Source organism: Crotalus tigris, unplaced genomic scaffold, assembly GCF_016545835.1.
Source record: "Crotalus tigris isolate CLP2741 ecotype Arizona unplaced genomic scaffold, ASM1654583v1 scf7180000023635.1308423, whole genome shotgun sequence".
Taxonomy (NCBI): Eukaryota; Metazoa; Chordata; class Lepidosauria; order Squamata; family Viperidae; genus Crotalus; species Crotalus tigris.
The window spans coordinates 706,923-726,090 of NW_024100092.1; the positions used below are offsets into that span (position 1 = coordinate 706,923).

The 19,168-nt window shown below is 39.6% G+C and overlaps 1 long non-coding RNA gene across 1 annotated transcript in view; it reads right to left on the minus strand.

Moving 5' to 3' along the window:
• LOC120297546 overlaps nt 1–8,538 on the minus strand; it is a 37,686-nt gene extending 29,148 nt beyond the window's left edge. The window contains exons 1-2 of the long non-coding RNA XR_005553834.1: nt 8,138–8,538; nt 2,089–2,205 (exon numbers count right to left, since the gene is read on the minus strand). This is a non-coding gene — a long non-coding RNA (uncharacterized LOC120297546). The remainder of the gene's footprint in view (nt 1–2,088; nt 2,206–8,137) is intronic.
• Nucleotides 8,539–19,168: the final 10,630 nt, after the last annotated feature.

Below are 19,168 nucleotides of genomic sequence, written 5' to 3' on the forward strand. Positions count from 1 at the left end.
GAATGATGTGATTTTACTGATTACATCAGTTTCAGTTCTCAGCTGAAAAATCAACTCAAAGCAAAGGAAGTTATATAAGACAGAAAAAAGTGCCTTCCCTCCATGAAATTGAACATCACAACCACAGTGCAGACAACAGCCCTGAAGTCAAACTTCAAAACAATGGGATCTCCTGTGTTGCCACTGTAAGGTTGTTCACCAAAGCTCATGCCAAACTGGATAGATGACCACTACTCATTACAGACTCTTTGCCAACGACTGATGAAATCTCAGTGCTGCAAATCAGGGGTGTGCAAAATGTGCCACCACAGAAGGTTCTGATCTTAATGTTTTGATATTGAAGCAGATGCACAAAATTCTATGGGAATAGTTGGATCCTGAAACAATTCCAGAGTCAGAAAAGTTTAATTTCAAAAGTTGGACCCCTTTTGCACCATTTAGACTGGCCTGTTATGAGGTCAGAACTTTCTGCAACAGAATAGTTTCCACTTTCCTGGTGCATTTATACATTTACTATTACATGATGACTTATGCTCCTTTGCCTAATTCCATAGAGAACATTCCTGCTCCAGGGTTAGATGAGTTGCTGTTTTCATGCGAGCTGGTAAACAGGTGAGCTGAATTAGTTTTTGTTTGCAAATTGAACTATCAATCTAGCAAGGACCACTGATTGAAGTAAAACGCATTATTACTACAATATCTATTGGTGTTGCGTATAGATGTAAATCAAGCTTTTGACTTACGACCATAACTGAGATCAGAATTACCATTGCTAAGCAAGATGGTTGTTAAGTGGGTTGCCCCTGATTTTACCAACTTTTTTTGCCACGGTTGTTAAGTGAAGCATGCAATTAAGTGAATCATGCAGTCATTAAGGAAATCTGGTTACCCGCCAATGACTTTGTTTGTCAGACAATGGCTGGGAAAGTCACAAGTGGCAATTACATTGACATGGGACTTTGCAACTATTGTAAATACATGCCGGATGCTGTGTAAATATGAGGGCCAGTTGTAAGTCATTTCTTTCAGTGCCGTTGTTACTTTGAATGGTCACTAAATGACTGGTTGTAAGTTGAGGACTACCTGTAGTGTTAATTTTCTTATAGGATGTCCAATTAAAATCAGCAATGTATTAATGGATTCAGATATAAACTAGATGAGGCCTGTACATTATTGATTATTTGAAGAACGTTGATCTTTTCTTACCTCAGATCACCTCAGATCACATGAAATCAAAAATTTGTTTTACTTTCTCTGTTACAAAGTAAATTTGTAAGGCTTCACATCCATATTCAGATTTTCAAACTCAAAGTATTACATCACTATTTGAGTTCAAAGGGAGACACCAGCTACTAAGAAAATTTAGATATTTTGATGTTTCTTCAGACCAAGCAAAAGGGGTAACTGATAGATGTAGCTGTGGTCAGGAGACTAAAATGAGTGGATGGTTCTCGTTTTTACTTTCAAAGGTCAAGAGGAAAGGCCAGCCTGTCGTTTTTTTGTAATAAACCTATGTTGGAACAGGGAAGAATTTCTCCTCTGCAAAGAATCCTGTGGCATGAGGATTCCTGACTAATATCTGGTGGAAAACCCAAATCTGTTGGAGTATTAAGGCTATGGATGCGGAAATCTCCTGAAAACCTTTACCTAAGCCTTAGATAATCACAAATATGTATGAAATGTCTAACAGCCTGGAATATGTTTTTACATATTTCATTGGTAGCCAAACCTCAGTCAGAGTGAAAGTTCTGTAAAGTAACAAATTTAAACTTTCAATAGAAAGAGCTCAGTAAACTATTGCCTGGGGACAAGAATTGATGCTAATATGTGAAGTTCCACCAATTATACAGGCAGGTAGCAACCTCCAGAACCGACACTGTTTAATAGCAGATACTTATTTCTCTTTGCTAGAGGAATAAAATAGGACTTTTCTGAATATCTGATTGATATGAATTCCCCCACATCTCCATAGCTTTATGAAAACAGCTTGCACTTGAATAACCTTTACACAAAAAAGTGTTGGCAATGGCCGCCTATTTCCCCACTAACTCTGGCCTTTTGGTCCCCTTGTATCACACTGCCACCTACCTCTGTGGCTCCAGCTGACCTCTGCTATCTTCTTTCTCCTATAAGGCACATCTGTCTGCGGTAGCTGTTGTCCCTCTGTGACGTCTCAACAAGGCCGCCTAACACCTCACAAGGCTTCTGTGAGGGAAATAAGAGGAGCAGTGGTTGAAATGCACATTGCCAGTTGACTCTGCCTATGGTCTGGAGTTTAGCTCAAGGCTGACTCAGCCTTCCATCCTTCTGGGGTTGTAAAATGAGGACCCAGATTGTTGGGGGCAAGATACTAGCATTTGTTAACTGCTTAGAAAGGGCTGTAAAGCACTGTGAAGTGGTATATAAGTCTAAGTGCTATTGCTATTGCTAAATAGGAAGGCATTGGAAAGACATCGCAAAGGGTACCATGTTTCCCCGAAAATAAGACCGGGTTTCCAAAAGAGGCACCAGGTCTTATTTTGGGGTGATGTCTTACTCACCTCTGGCACCAACAGCCCTGCCCAGCAGGCCCACTTCTTCTGGGGTCAAAGGAGCAGCTTCATTCTGCAGCTGCATTCTGTCCTGCATTTTACAGTCAAGCCTTTCTGGAAGGCCTACACAGCTGAGTACCAAGCTATGGATTCAATCCATAACTCGGTTCTTGGCTTGAGAAGTCTTGCAGAACTGAGCTATGGATTGAATCCATAGCTCGGTTCTTGGCTTCCCAGGCCTTCTGGAAAGGCCTGTGACTGAGAAATGCAGGCCTGGCTGCAGAAGATGCTGCAGAAGAAGTGGGCCGGTGAAGAGAGGCCTGGCTGCAAGATAAGTGGGTGTGGGGTGCATGGGGCAGATCCTCCCTCTGCCCCACCCTAGCCTGATTTTTAAGTGTGTGCCTTGCCCCAAAACTAGGGCTTATTTTTGGGGTAGGGCTTATATTAGGCCCACCCCCCCAAAAAAAAATCAAGCTAGAGCTTATTTTCAGGGTAGGCCTTTCTTTGGGGGAAACACGATAGTAGCTGCCCTTGCTGAGCATACCTCCTCAGCAGTGGGAAGAGGAAGGTGGCAAGGGTCCACTGGGGATGAAGGGGAACATCCGAGGTAGTAATGGAAGGGGAATAAAGGTCAGCCAGCAGAGACATGTGGAGAAACAGAAGCAGAGGTGAGCACAGCAGGGCAGAAGTGTGAAGTCCTCACTTAACAATGGCATGGTTCTTGTCTAACTACTACCTCTAGAGTGACCAGAATTGCTGTTGCTAAGCAATGAAGGTCATGTGATGTTTTACCTAGCAACTATTACACTTAGCAACAGAAATCCTCTCCTATTAGGATAATTGAGTGAGGATTAATCATATATCTAGTACAGGTCCTTGACTTACAACCATTTGTTTAGTGCAGTGGTTCTCAACCTGTGGGTCGGGACCCCATTTGGGGTCGAACGACCATTTCACGGGGGTCGCCAAACAATGCAGTCCGCCATTTTTTTCCCCTTTTCCTTAGCTGTGCTACTCCCTTTTATTCTATTGGCTTTTGAAAGCCAATAGAATAGACTCGCTTGAATAGAGTCTAATTCTATTGGCTTTCAAAAGCCAATAGGAATTGTCCAGGCTGCTTCTGCCCTGCTGAGCCCGCCAAAAGTCCCATTCTGCAAACGGTGCTGCACCAGTTGAGTAGTCCTCGACTTATGACCGATTGAGTAGTCCTCGACTTACGACCGGTTGGGGGGTCGCGGCATTAAAAAGGTTGAGAACCACTGGTTTAGTGACTGTTCAAAAAGTTACAATGGCACTGAAAAAATGACTTATGGCCATTTTTCATACTTACGACCATTGCAGCATCCCCATGGTCAAGTGTTCAAAATTCAGACGCTTGGCAACTGGCATGCATTTATGACAGTTGCAGTGTCCCGGGGTCATGTGATCACTTTCTGTGACCTTCTGACGAGCAAAGTCAATGGAGAAGCCAGATTCACTTTACAACCGTGTTACTGCAATGATTCACTTAACCGCTGTGGCAAGGAAAGTCATGAAATGGGGCACAGCTCACTTAACAACTGTCTCACTTAGCAGAGAAAAAATTTGGCTCAGATGTGGTTGTAAGTCAAAGACTATCTATACGCCCTCAAGAAGTCTTGTTCAGCCACAGATAGAAGACCTGCATTCCCATCCCATTCCCATCCCAAAGCCTCCACTAGTTCCATCCCACTCCCTTTGGCAGAAAAGGCTGGGCCACCCTGACACGCTTGCCACGTGCATCTCAAGGCTGCACACCTTGCCCAGCACCTAGATCCAGGCCAGGAGGAGAAGGAAGAAGAAAGCAATGAAGATCAGTTAGGGTGGTGAATGTGGCAGGAGGCAGCAGTGATGGAGTGCAGGATGGCCAAAAGGGCAGGGATGCGGGAAATTGGTGGGTAGAGGGAATTAAAACAGAGGTAAGCCTGGCAGGGCATCAGAGCCTTGTCTGATGAAGGGAACTTGCCAGGCCCAGCTGGGGAAGAGACAGCAAGATAGAACTGGTCGTTCATGCAGGGCATGAGAAACGCAAGGTCCTTCTCTAACAACAGCATGACCCTCATCTAATGACCGCAAGCTGGACTACTGGAATTGCTGTTAAGCGGCATGGTTACGGAATATTTTGCCTAGTGATCGCTTCACTTAGCAACAGAAATTCCAAGCTGTGTTTGGGGCTATTGAGGCCTACCTATAGGCCAAAGATATATAAACTATGGCTATACTTTGGCTCATGCTGCTCAGTAGCTGCTAATGTTTTGATAGGAGCCCAGAAAACACTGTATTATATGCATACTAATAAATTTATGTGGTATCTTCAAAATGATTCTGGTATTTTAAGTGAGCCAGCTTTGACCACATTAGGAGACAGGTGGATGCCATTATTTGAACCTAAATGTTAGGTTAGAAATGTTCAAGAGATGTTGGCAGCAAAAATGTAAGGGAGATTCCTATTCACTCAGTTATATACTTCTACATCAAACTTATGGCCTAAAATGAAACAGGATTTCATGTCAACCAAGGGGAACAGTATTAAATATTAATAAAATCTCAATTGGTATAAGTGGAACAATTTTAAGCTGTAAGATTCATTTGAACAAATATACAGCAATGTATTCATTATGTGTTTGTTCTTATAGCATTCTGTAGCAGCCAGTCAAATGAGTCTTTTTTATTTATCTTTCAAATAAACTTTCTTGGCTGGCTTCCCCATTCATAAAGCCAATGCTTAGCTTGCAAATATAGTGTTTCCCCGAAAATAAAACCCGGTCTTATATTATTTTTGCCTCCAAAAGAGGCATTAGGTCTTATTTTGGGGGAATGTCTTATATTTTTCGTGACACCTGTCTTGCTTTGTGGCGGCAGCACCAACAGCCCCATCCAGCAGGAGCCCGCGTGGCTGCCGGCCCACTTCTTCTGCAGCCACTCATGGCAGGAGGCAGCACGATACATTGTGCTGCTGCTGGCACAACAAGGCGAGGCAGGTGGGGGATGGGGAGCTGCCCCATGCACCCCACACCTGCTTACTTCAGCCCCCCCCCTCAGCCAGGCCATTCCTTGCTTGGCAACCTTCCTTTTCCCTCCCCTTCCGAGCCGGACTGCCATGCTATGGAGGATGGGCGGGGTAAGCCCGGTTCCCCTCCACTGTTTCGGAGCCAGGGGGGAATGATGGTGAAAGGCTCCATTGCCGCTGTGCACCGGTGGAGGGGCTTTCTTCATTCTTTGCCCCACAGATCACCTGCCCAGCGGCACTGCCACCTCCTTCTCCTTATGACCTTGTGGTCATAAGTCGAGGACAATCTCAACTACATATTTAGAGATAAAGGTGGGGTTTGACAAATGAATCATTTAAGATAAGAAAACCAGTCACAGTTGAAGGAAAAAGCTGTATAGAAATCAGGACCATACTCAAAGAAGGATAACTTAATAAAACACAAGATTAATGCAGGTATTTATGTAGAAAAAGAAACAACATCTACAGCCAGAAAAGGCATATTTTCAGTTTCCATCCCCCTTCCCAAAGAAAAGTTAGAAAAACAACTTTGTGGAACCCCTCCTCACACTTCAGTCAATGGTCTGAACTGGTCCACAGAAAGAAGAGGGACTATTGAGTGAGGTGGAATAGAATAGTGACTAAGTGGGAGAATGGGGCAGAAATCTCAGCATGGCTGGCTGAGGAATTCTGGGAGTTGAAATCTTAAAGTTGCCATGTTTGGAGACCCCTGCTGTAGAACACTAAATTGTGTTATCTTCTTAGAGGACACACTTCTTTTTATATTAGAAAAGATGGACCATCTCTACGCTTTACCCTTCGCTAGCACTGGTACCTTTGCTTTTGTCCACATGGCAACCACATGAATAAAATCTCTTGCCCAAATGGACATTGTCTCAGCCAATTTTAGAGAGAGGGAGAGAGAGACAGAGAAAAAACTCCATCCAATTCTTGCGGCACTACATTTCTTTCTCCACAGAAGCCTCAGACTTTTATAATACTGAATTAGCTCTGTGAATGAACAGCATAAGACTTGCATATCCACATAACACAAGGAAATCTGTCTGAATGGTACAATTAATGTTTAATTAATTTCTACCTTCTTTTCTATCAATGAGTGCCTCAAAGCACCAAAAATACTAACCCAAATAATTAAACCACAGAATTAAAGACATAATTCAATCGTCATACAAACAAATCTTCCAACTCAGGAGAACATTAGCTTAGATCTCAGTACCATGTTCAAGTTTAAAAAGGCTTTTGTTGCTAGGAGAAAGATATCAATTCCCTCCTGAGCATGGAGTCTTCAAAACTAAAATTAGCCTCTATCTCAATAGAGGTCTATTCTGTGTAGGTTTAGGTTGTATTATCAGTCTGGTCACCCACTGACAACTACAAAAATTTGGTAGGGAAAATCTCTTAACGTACAGTAGTCTCCATGTAAGATCATAGCATAAATATATCAAGCTGCAACAGAAGTCCTCAACTACAACTGTCTAAATCTCTGCCTTTTTTTTTTTTTCAGTAAGGGGGAAAGGATTTCAGAATTCAGGGGTTGTTTTTTTTACATAAGCAAGTCAGGTCTGGTTATTTCTTAGATGGGGATGTCTAGAAACCCCACAGCTGTAAGATACAGTGGAAAATCAAAATAACATCCTGCAATAGGCAACTGCTGCTATGTTTTTGAGAATACAGGAGCTGTATTGCATGGATCTGCCCATGAAGTCAACAGGGACCAAGAGAGATTTTACTCAGGTATAAATATTAAAGCAGTAAATATACACAATAGTGTATCTAATCTTAATTATAAATAGCAAAAGCACATTTCAACAACAAGGATCAAAAGTACTAAAGGAATTTATTGCTACCACTACCACTACCATTCACGTATCATGTAAATGGTAAGGTAACCCTGGAGAGACACACACACAAAGAGAAAACACACAGGGTTTCTACAGCGATGCCTCCATATGCACTTTGGGAATAGAACCAGCTGAATTCAAAGATTTCCCAAACTCTAAAAAAGAGGAATATGTGTAAAATCAGAAAAAGCCACATCCCAGTACAAGTGTATAGTGGGACAAATGAAAGCATTAAGATGGTGAACATAGGCTCACTTAACATGGCACAGTTCATTTCTTCGGAGCAGACATGCCCAAGTTGTGCACTATGAGCTAGAAACAAGCGTGCTGATAGCTGGCCATGTTGTCTAATCATATCATAATTACACTTTCACAACTGGTGAATTTTCTTCTGAGCATCCAGCCAGCAATAGGAAAGCAGTAGAGCAAACAGTTAATCCAATAGAAAGAAGACATGTAGGTGGAGGTCAAGGTCTGGTTTTCACTCTGTGTCTTTTAAACTCCCACTGTTGCAAACCTCCTATATCCAGGAAGAAAGTTTCCAGGCACAAACCAAAAATAGAGAAACTGGTATGTGAGCACACTAACCCACATGCATAACATTCAATATATTTGAACATTCACAGGAGCCAATGAAAACACAGATATTGCAACATATGAATTAGACTTGCTCTTAATTGGAAATCCACTAACACTTTCCCAGTCTAATGTTTGTACTGCTTAGAAAACATACATACTTCCTGTGTCTAAAAGCGGAAATTAGACACTTGGATATTCAGCTTGTTCTTGATGAGCTAGTAAATCTGCAGGTGGCTGTAACTTTTCAATTTACAGATTTATCCCTTCCTTTGATACAGTATTGTAAGGGTCAGCAGCTACCCAAAGAACTTGAGGTTCCAAGAGGGCAAATCGGGAGACTCAAGCAGAGGCTTCCAAGTCAAACAGAAATTTATTTGACCAAGTGAAGTTGCTGGGTGGAACACTGTCTGAAACACTAGCAGCTGCCTTCAGAAGTGCCACACAGTGGTCAGTTAGGCACTTCTATTTATATACAGGTAACAACCAATCACAAGGTGACACTTGATGGCACACAGAATATTAACCAATCATCTTTCATTACTTTCCTGCTCTTTCCCTTGTTTCTGGGCCTGTGTACATGATCTTCTAGCCTTCACAAAATGGCTTCCCTAATGCAAGCACAGTGTACAAAAGCAAAATGGCAGTCATTAGGCTAATAACAAGAATACCTTTTGTACAATCCTTATAATATTTTTTCATATACAAAGCTGCTGTTAACATGAAGACATGAATAGGCTACTTGGTGCAACCAATTATTACCCAATCTATGGAGAATCTTGTATCCTGCTGTTACATTTGATTGCATCATTATCTTAGCTAGTAGGGCTGTTCAAGTGTTTCCAAAAACACCCACATAGCACTGGTCTGCAGTTTCTTAAAGCAACCATGTCTTTTTCTGGAATCATTCAGTTGGCTTCTCCAACTCTCCTGCAGGAGCTGCATAAGTTGCCGATTTGCTTCTGGATTCAATTCAAGGTACTGGTTATCTCCTTTAAAGCCCTGGCTTGGGATCAGGTTATCTGAGGGACCGTCTCTTGCTGGTCACATCTATCCAACCTACTAGAGCAGGAAGGCAAGGAATACATCTGGTATATTTGGCGAGATCCAAAAGCAGGTGGTTCCCTCCCTCTGGAACATCATCCCTCCAGAAATTAGATTGGCCCCCACTCTAACACTTTTTTGGAAGGCCCCGAAGATCCCTTCCAGCTTCTATTCTATTCTATTCTATTCTATTCTATTCTATTCTATTCTATTCTATTGTAAATGTGGTTCTGCGAGCAGGCCTGGGGAACCCAGAGCAGGATGGAGCTCATTAAATGGCTGGCATGAATGTATGTTGTCACCAGTGGGGGGGGGCAGTAGGGGGGTTATTATTTTATTATTTTTTATTTTATATTGTGCTTTTATGTCCTATAAGCCACCTTGAGTCGCCTTGTGCGAAGAGGCGGCAGTATAAATTTTCTAAATAAACAAACTGCAGTTCAGTCCCAGGAAAAATTATGTTTGTGTTATGGAGTTGAAGAGAAGTGCAGTATACATATTTATTTGTTTGTTCAAATTCTGTAGCCACCCATCTCAATCAATTTTTTGTGTGGCTTATAGTTCAGAAATATACAATTAAAGCAGTTCAAACATTTTAAAAATTATAAAAACATCCAAAATAAATATATGTAATGCAGCCAAGATACTTGACTAGATAATAGTAAGGCCAGGAAATGGGGCCCAAACACATTCGGCACCTCAGATTTGGGAATAAAGCCAGGTTTTTAAAGCCTTATGAAAGTGCAACAGACTTGAAGACAAGGGGAAGATATTCCACAGACCAGAGGCCAGTGTAGAAAAGGCCCAACTTCTCGTTCTCTTTGGATAAAAGGATCTGCAATAGGCCCAATTTGCTCAATCAAATTGGACAGGTAAACACTTTTGGAAAAAGGCAATGCCTCAGGTAATCTATTATCAACATGGATTAGATGAGGGAAACCAGAATCCACAAATCTGAAAATTAAAATGCCAGAAAGCTTGATCTCGTAAGCTAGAATGTAACCTGATTTAAAATCATGGCTACATTTATTTAAGCTCATTAGCCACAGCTTTTTTTTTTTTTTTGCAAACTGTTTATTTTATTTAAATTAATGTCATGCTACCAGTTTTTCAGACTGTTAAACCATGGAGCAACTGTAATAAGAAATGGATCCATTAAACTGAAGAAAGATTAAATGCAATTATGGAAAGCAACTTCTTCATCATAGCTGTTTCTCTAAACGCTAAAATAAATTCAACTGTATGCAAATGTGCAATTTATTATGGTAGTGGTAAGTCAAACTAAGGTCATTATCAGATAGATGGCTCAAATAAGCAAATTTATATTAATTTTTCAAACATCAAAAAAAAATCAAAAAAACCTCTCTAACTAGCACTGCAAGGAGAGAATTATAAGGATGCATGTATTTTTACGCAAAAATTCTACTGGAATGCTATTTTTAAAATTAATAAATATATACTAAAACAACTTTCCTACAAACTTCAGATTATAGACTTGAATTCCCAGAATACCATAGACAATAGGGGCCTCGCTGAGGATCATGGGAGTTGAAGTCCATCATATCTGGAGAAAGAAGTTTGTGGAAGATTCGCAAATTTTAAAATGTAGTTAGGAAATATATAAGTTCAGTGATTTGTATTTTAGATCTAAAGTGAGGATGAAAATATTATTACTAAATAAACAAATCAAGAAATAGACACAAGGCAATATATGGTAAATTTTCCTCAAAATTTCACTGCAGGGTATTGGATATTACTTGTAATTTTTTGTTTGGTAAAGGCAGGGCTAGATGAAACAAAAGTTGGAATTAAGATTGCCGGGAGAAATATCAACAACCTAAGATATGCAGATGATACCACTCTAATGGCAGAAAGTGAAGAGGAACTAAAGAGCCTCTTGATGTGGGTGAAGAAGGAGAGTGCAAAAGTTGGCTTGAAACTCAACATTAAGAAAACCAAAATCATGGCATCCGGCCCTCTCAATTCCTGGCAAATAGATGGGGAAGAAATGGAGGTAGTGATAGATTTTATTTTTCTGGGCTCCAAGATCACCTCAGATGGGGACTGCAGCCAAGAAATTAAAAGACGCTTGCTCCTGGGGAGGAAAGCTATGGCAAATCTAGACAGCATACTAAAAAGCAGAGACATCACCCTGCCAACAAAAGTGCGTATAGTCCAGGCCATGGTTTTCCCAGTTGCAATGTATGGCTGTGAAAGTTGGACCATAAGAAAGGCTGAGCGCAAAAGAATTGAGGCCTTTGAACTATGGTGCTAGAGAAGACTCCTGCGAGTCCCTTGGACTGCAAGGCGTTCAAACCGGTCAGTCCTAGAAGAGATCAACCCCGACTGCTCTTTAGAAGGCCAGATCCTGAAGTTGAAACTCAAATACTTTGGCCACCTAATGAGAAGGAAGGACTCACTGGAGAAGGGCCTAATGCTGGGAAAGATTGAGGGCAATAGAAGAAGGGGACGACAGAGAATGAGATGGCTGGATGGAGTCACTGAAGCAGTAAGCGTGAGCTTAAATGGACTCCAGAAGATGGTAGAGGACAGGAAGACCTGGAGGAACGTTGTCCATAGGGTTGCAATGGGTCGGACACGACTTCACAATTAACAACAACAACATAAACAAGAAAAAAATGAATAGTAAATTCATCCCAAATGTCATTCTGCTCAATGTAAAGTTCCCACTTTGGTCTTGCTGTTGGACATATATCCCACATATTGCAATTGTAGCAAGGTGACCAGACGTTAAGTGGTAAAATTCCCAGATTCAAAGACTGACAACCCAGAAGAGAGCTGGAAATTCTTCCACACAGACTGAGGAGCATTTGCCAGTCAGTAGAGATGGGGCTGAACTAAATGTTGGTCTGATTTCAGTAAAAAGCAGATTTTCCTTCACTGCAAGTCTTTTTCTATAGGTTTAAGGATGAACTAACATGAACATTTTGTTCATCTTACTTGTAATGATTATATTCCATTACAATTTCACTCAAAATGTATCACTAGAAAATTTTCCACTTGGAGTATGTGGAGAATGCTGTAGGTTTAATCATTCACACTAGACTAGATCATGGAGTGGGGGCTTTGCTCTTGAGTACATCAATATTTCTGGTGATCCTAGGCAGGAAAGACTCATCAGCCAGCCATACTCACAAGAGAAGGAAGATCAGAATGACTGGAATTAGGGCTAACCTAAATGGCAGGTTGTCCGCTAATGGTGGTCAAGTCATAAAAGTTAATTGGTACTTTCCTGTAGCACTAAAGTTCTCCCACTCCTATTACAGCATCATCAGACAGTGATGCAGTGATCTATTCTGAAGGCAGGTGTGGCGTGGGTTTTTTCTTAATAGGCTTTTGAGGGTTTCAAGGGGTACAATGGCAGATAGCACAACATTGATAGGGATAATGGGGACTGGATCTGGAATACCGTTTTTGGAGTTGGTTGAAAATTCTATTAAGCTGATTTCTTATCCTACGGTTTTCATATATTTTCTGTTTCAAAATGTCAACAAAGAAAATGCTGCTTTGGCTTTATGGATTTCAGTGGATATTTTTAAAAAACACTTCATGGTTTAAAAGAAAAAAGAAAAGCACTTAAACAAATATGGTCCTAAGCATGTAATTTATTGGTGAATTTCTGCACCTATGGTCATACGTCCTGAGAATCTGAAGGCTTACTTTGCCAATGAATGCAAAATCTTGGTTGTGTGGGATAAAAGAGAGCACCATATTCTTGTAAAGAAACAAAACAAAAAATAACCAGTGAAACAGCCAGACACATATTCTGACTGCCATAATCCAGTACTGAAGTCTGCCTGTCTTCAGGATGTGATGATGTCTATGTATCAAGGTTAACAAATTCAGCAGAAAAAAAAAACAGCCTTGTACACAGCATAGGAGAAAACATAACCAGAGAGGGCTCTCTAAATTCATTTCATTACATTTTGCCTGAAGCAAGCGATCTAGATATATATTTAAATGTATATCTTTTAATATGTGTATATTTATACTTTAAATTTTGGTGAAGATTGAAAAGTCTTACAATTTTATATAGAGAGGAAACACTGCTCTGTGCAAGGACTTTTAAAAATAAAACTTTTTAGTATAAGTGAATAAAGAAGTTGTCCTTTTATTGCTGTCTCTTCCAGCTGGGAGTTGATTTTCAGACTGAAGGAACACTCTGTCAAAGTACAGTATTGATGTTCCCACAAAACTTTGGCAGAGTACAAGACGTGCTACCCTGCTGAGGCAAAATTACATTTTCCAGGAAAATATAGGGCACAGATATTAAAATAATTCACCTGGAAAGCAGTCTATCAGAATGTAGCCTGTGTGCCTGAATACTAACAAGGGAATATTTTCCTCTTTCTTGAATATGGATATTTCACAAAAGTTGCTTCAGGAAAGGAAGTCACAATCTCTGGCCCATGGACTTTTCAGCATGAACCAGAAGCATCTGACCAGACAGAGAACTCAGGCTACTTTTTCAAATAAAGGTCAGCAGTCCCTGTTCATTCCCAGCCAGTCTTGCCATCATTCTGATCCCCATGATGAACACATGAGAGAGCCTTCATTTTTCCATCGTCCCTCACAGAATCTCAAAACTGAACCATTGTGCAGCCCTAGACATTGAACCTCTACTGCCCCTGTTCCTTGCCACTGTCAGTCACCCAATTTTTTTTCCAAGCAATCATGAGTAGCTTATTTGATACCTCTTGAATCTGCTATTAGAAATGTTGGAATAAGGAGAAATAGGCTATCTTAATATCAAACAAACTCAGTACAACCTAAGTCTGTCTCACTCATGGGCTAGGGATGAAATGGGAATTTGCAGAAACATAATGTTACCAGAGCAAGTGCAGAAAGGTTTTTTAATTACTGTGATTGGCTTAAACAGCGTGGTCCCTATAAATTTTGAAGATATCAGCTGGATATTTCTGATATTATTAGAAAACTAATTATCATGTATGACTTACAGGTAATTCTTGACATCATCATCATCATAATTGAAAGGGACCTTGGAGGTCATCTAGTCCAAACCCTTGCTCAGACAGGAAACCCTACACCATTTCGGACAAATGGCTATCCAGTCTCTTCTTAAAAAGTTCCAGTGTTGGAGCATTCACCGCTTCTGGAGGCAGGTACTATTTGTTTAGTGACCGTTTGAAGTTACAATGGCATTGAAAAAAGTGACTCATGACTATTCTTCACACTTACAACTGTTGCAGCATCCTCATGGTCACATGATCAAAATTTAGATGCTTGGCAACTGGTCTGTATTTATGATGGTTGCAGTGTCCTGAGGTCATGTGATCACCTTTTGCAGCCTTCTGACAAGTAAAGTCAATGGGGAAGCCAGATTCATTTAACAATCGGGTTACTAACTTAACAGCTGCAGTGATTCACTTAACAAATGTGGTCATAACATGGGGCAAAACTCACTTAACAACTGTCTTTCTTAACAACAGAAATTTTGGGCTCAATTGTGGTTGTAAGTTAAGGACTACCTATATATAACTCCTTCCTATCAGGTTTAATGCTAACAACAAAAACTATAATCCTGATATCCTATCCTATGGGGATTCAGATAATGATTTACCCAACTTGGGCACTGATTCTTCTTATGCATGCACAAACTATACACATGTACATATAACTAATCTAGTTTGGGTCTGAATTTCAAAGTGCAACTTATTCTCTCAATAGCAATCATATGTTACATAAATTACATTATATATTCATTTCTGGAAATGTTAAGGAAACAAAGAAATCCATCTTGTGAACTCAGAGTAATTTGTGTAATGCTTGGTCAATACTTGAATTAAGCAGTTAAACCTCATCAACAATACAAATCGGTGGCTAGGATGGTTAGCATTTATTTTGCTAATGTGCCATATATTGAAGTATCCCTTAACCTCGTCAACGCTTCGTTTCACCTCTTACAAACTTAGATATTGTCAGATGGTTATGGATTGTGTATTAAATGTGTGCAGCAAAACTGCCCCATATTAATATTTTCAAAGAGAAGGAATTAATTTAAAACACACACACATATACATAGTAATAATAGAGATGCTGAGAATCCTGGAGCTGAATTCTACTATGTACAAAGCACACTATCCTAAATAAAATAGGAAACTTCTGTCACTTGCCTGAAAAATTGACATCTGTGCAAAGAGCTTATTAAAGCCACGTGACATACAGATTAGAGGCTGACCTAAGACTGATACATCCTCATTTTAACTATGAAGCTCCCTGGATTGCCTAGTACCGGTGAAATTCTCTCAGCCTAACTTATTTCCGAGAAATATTACATGCATTATTTATTGCCTTCTGCTGCTTTTTTGAGGGAAGGAAAGAACAAAATAAAAATGTAATTAAGAAAATGTATTTTCTCCCAAACTAGAACTAACATTGGAATAATGCAGAAATGCAGGGTACTATTGAAGTGGTTCTTGAGAATGGAAATATGTTTGTATCCAGAAACCCAAAACAAAACAAGGAGAGCTGCATACACTTCCATACCTAATGACTGGAAACATTCAGAATTCCTAGAGCACTTCTGCAGCAAGAAACCCTGACTGACAAGAGAAGCCTGGAAAGCTGGGTGTTGGAAAAGTTGCTGCAGCTAGTATTCTTATTAGGAACGTTTAAAAAAAAAAAATGATCCTTCTGAACATAAGACTTAACTCTTTCTTCATTACACATCATACATCCTGAAAACTAAAGTACCCTCTACTCAGTGATGACAAAGGGGGCTTGGAAACTAGATAAAACAGTGAATAATTACCATGCATTAAAAAAAACTATGGAATAATCTAGCTAAAGTGGAATTTTACTTATATTTATATCATCTAAATAAGCAGGAAAAAAATAGGCATTTGCAAATTTCAAAACATGCAAGAATGGGAATAAAGCTACTTGTGACTCATTAAAAGAGTTATATCACTGGCTATGGTTGTGCAATGATCCTGGAAGCAGATGTGGCTGTCTTAATGAATAACAGACAAATGCAACATTTTATTCATGTACTAAAGCATCTGTTTTGGATTTGATCTGAAATACTGCACAGTTCTAGCATTTGCATAAAGGTGAGAAGGCTATCACAATAAGGAAAGCTGTCCTTACTGAACTTCCCTTCTAAGTATTTCTATAATACTGTTACAGCTTTCTTTTAGATATCATCAGTGGTGGGATTCAAATATGTGAACAACCAGTTCTCTGTGTGGATGCCACTTCCGGAAGTCCATTCTGGGCCTAGGCAACAATAAATTAGCTACCGGTTCTGCCAAAGTGGTGCGAACTGGCTGAATCCCACCACTGGATATCATAAAGTATTAGTAAGCAGAAAAACAAAGAGAGAGAAGAAAATCTCTTTCTACTACCTTCCCTATCTATAAAAATCTTGAATGCTCACCTCTAACTACCCATTTTTCCAAATAGTACCCAGTTGGACATAATAATAGTAATACAGAAATGTTCTGGAGATCAGAGGTCAATTGCCTCATTTTCATTTTGAAGCAATTTGCAAATATTAGATCTTACATTTCACTTGGTTTGAAGCTCTCAGAGCTTCAATAAATAAACACCGTAGTGAAGGAATTCCGTTTTATTTTGTCTTATAAAATACTGTAATTTTAACATAAGGAATAGAATTGCTTGCCTATTTCAAAAGTAGGCCATTCTGTAAAGCTATTAGCTTCCCACAGCCCCTTAAATTACACAATGGCCTAGAAAAAGCATTTAACGTGGAGCTGATCTATCTTATCTTCCACTTTCAAAGGCAGATGTTAAACTGGAGTCATTTGTAAAACAGTAAAGAACTTCATTTCAAACCATCAGAAGTCAAGGACTTCCCAACAGTTGATATGATATATTCTTCCTTCCTGTCTTTAAAAATATGTGCAGGTGGTCCTTGACTTACGATCACAATTGAGCTCCAAAGTTACCTTGCTAAGTGAGGCAGTTTGTTATGCGAGTTGCATCTCATTTTATAAGGTTTTGCCACATTAAGTGAATCACTACAGTTGTTAATTGAATCATGCAGTTGTTAAGCAAATCTGGCTTCCTCATTGACTTTGCTTGTAGGAAGCCAGCTGGGAAGGTTACAAATAGCCATCACATGATTCCAGGATAGGGTAACTGTCATAAGTACCAGGCACCCGAATTTTGATCATGTGACCATGGGGATGCTGCAATGTTGTGTGAAAGCTGATCAAAAGTCACTTTTTCCAGTGCTGTTGTAACTTTGAACCGTCACTAAATGAGTGGTTGTAAGTCGAGCACTACCTGTATATTCATACACATGCATGCACACCCAAATATTGGAATTATTTAATCTGTCCATACTACAGTAGTGTGACTAGGCTTCATTGTTTTTTCCAATAATTAGTTGCATTACTAGAGGTTGGGGAAGAATTAAGAACTGTTTTGTAGAACAAGAAGGAAACACCTGATACTTAGTCTGATTCATTTTTCTTCCAATATGCATTAATGCCATACTGCAGGAGGTCGAGCCTATTTTCATCGTGGGTTCCAGGAATTAAATTTTTCCCAAGACGAAATCACTGGGTCGTTGTCATATTTATCTAGCCAACAGATAGCAATAAAGAACAACCAATTCTTTGAATTGTAGCCTCTTATGAGACTTCAGGAAGCTTTTCTTAAGGTAAATTGATTGATTTGCCACCCAACTCACTGTCATGCAATCCTGAGTGGCTTATTATCCTATCTTCTTATCCAGCATATTAAATTATCTTAAAGGTTTTTTCTGTTACAAACCATTGTATTTTAAATCCAAAGAATTTCCACAGGGGTTTTTGGAAGGTGTATTCCAGTAACGTGTCATGTAAAGAATGCCTATTACTAGTGCTATGCTATCATACGTAATCCTTTTTCTCCAGTTTTCAAAAACTGAAAATTTTCAAATTATTATCCAGGAATAATGTTATTCTTATTATTATTGTTAAGTGATTCTAAAAAAAATAATTACGTCGATAAGAAAAACATTAGTGTGTAAATAGAGGCGCATAGGAGGGACAATTTATGCATTCGTGCATTACTCCAAATTAGAAAAAAATGGATATAGATCTGCATAAAATGTGCACATAATTTATGTATATTGGTGCAGACTTGAAATAATGTATGAATCTGTGTAGAAATGCCAATATATTTCACTATACCAGAGAAGATGATGGTAGATTACCTTGTCTGCCTACTCAGTTGGGTGTCTATTTGTTAACTGTTGATAGGCAATGTCATTCCCCCTGCTGCTCTTTCTTATGATTTTTGATACTTAAAAGTGAATTTCATAGAGATAGTCCTTTAAATAAATTGTTGTAAATTAAGACACCAGGGGTAGGGAACCTTGGCTCTTTTATGACTTATGGACTTCAATACTCAGGAATTCTGGGAGTTGAAATCCACAAGTCATAAAAGAGCCAAGGTTCCCTACCACTGCACTATACCATTCTAAAGTATAATGCTTGGAAACAAAATATTTGCTTCTCTAAAATTGCTTACTGCCTAATGATGGGATGAAATCGCAACAGGAATTAGTCTTCTTTCGTGCAAACACCATCCTCACCTTCTAATCAAGGAGAGAAGCAACCTAGAACTAAGGAGAAACTTCCTGACAGTGAGAACAATTAATCAGTGGAACAGCTGCCTCCAGAAGCAGTAAAGGCTCCAACACTGGAAGTTTTTAAGAAGAGACTGGACAGCCATTTGTCCGAAATGGTGTAGGGTTTCCTGCCCGAGCAGGGGGTTGGACTAGATGACCTCCAAGGTCCCTTCCAACTTTACTATTATTATTATTATTATTATTATTATTATTATTATTATTATTATTATTATTATTATTATTATTATTATGGAGAACTCCAGCGAGAGGGAGGGTCACAAATGTTTAAACCATGTGAAATAACTTGTAATTGGCAAGGTAAAATCAGAAGGGTTAATAAAGCTTGTGCAGGGACCCCTTTTAAGCGGGTTCTTTAAGATAAAAAGTTAACATGAAGGATTCAGATCTGAGGAGTTCTGTCTGAGCTTGGTTGTTTGCTTGGAGATGTTTCATGACCCAACTGGTGTTGATGAAGCTATCTAGTTGGGTCATGAAGCATCTTCAGGCAAACAACCAAGTTCAA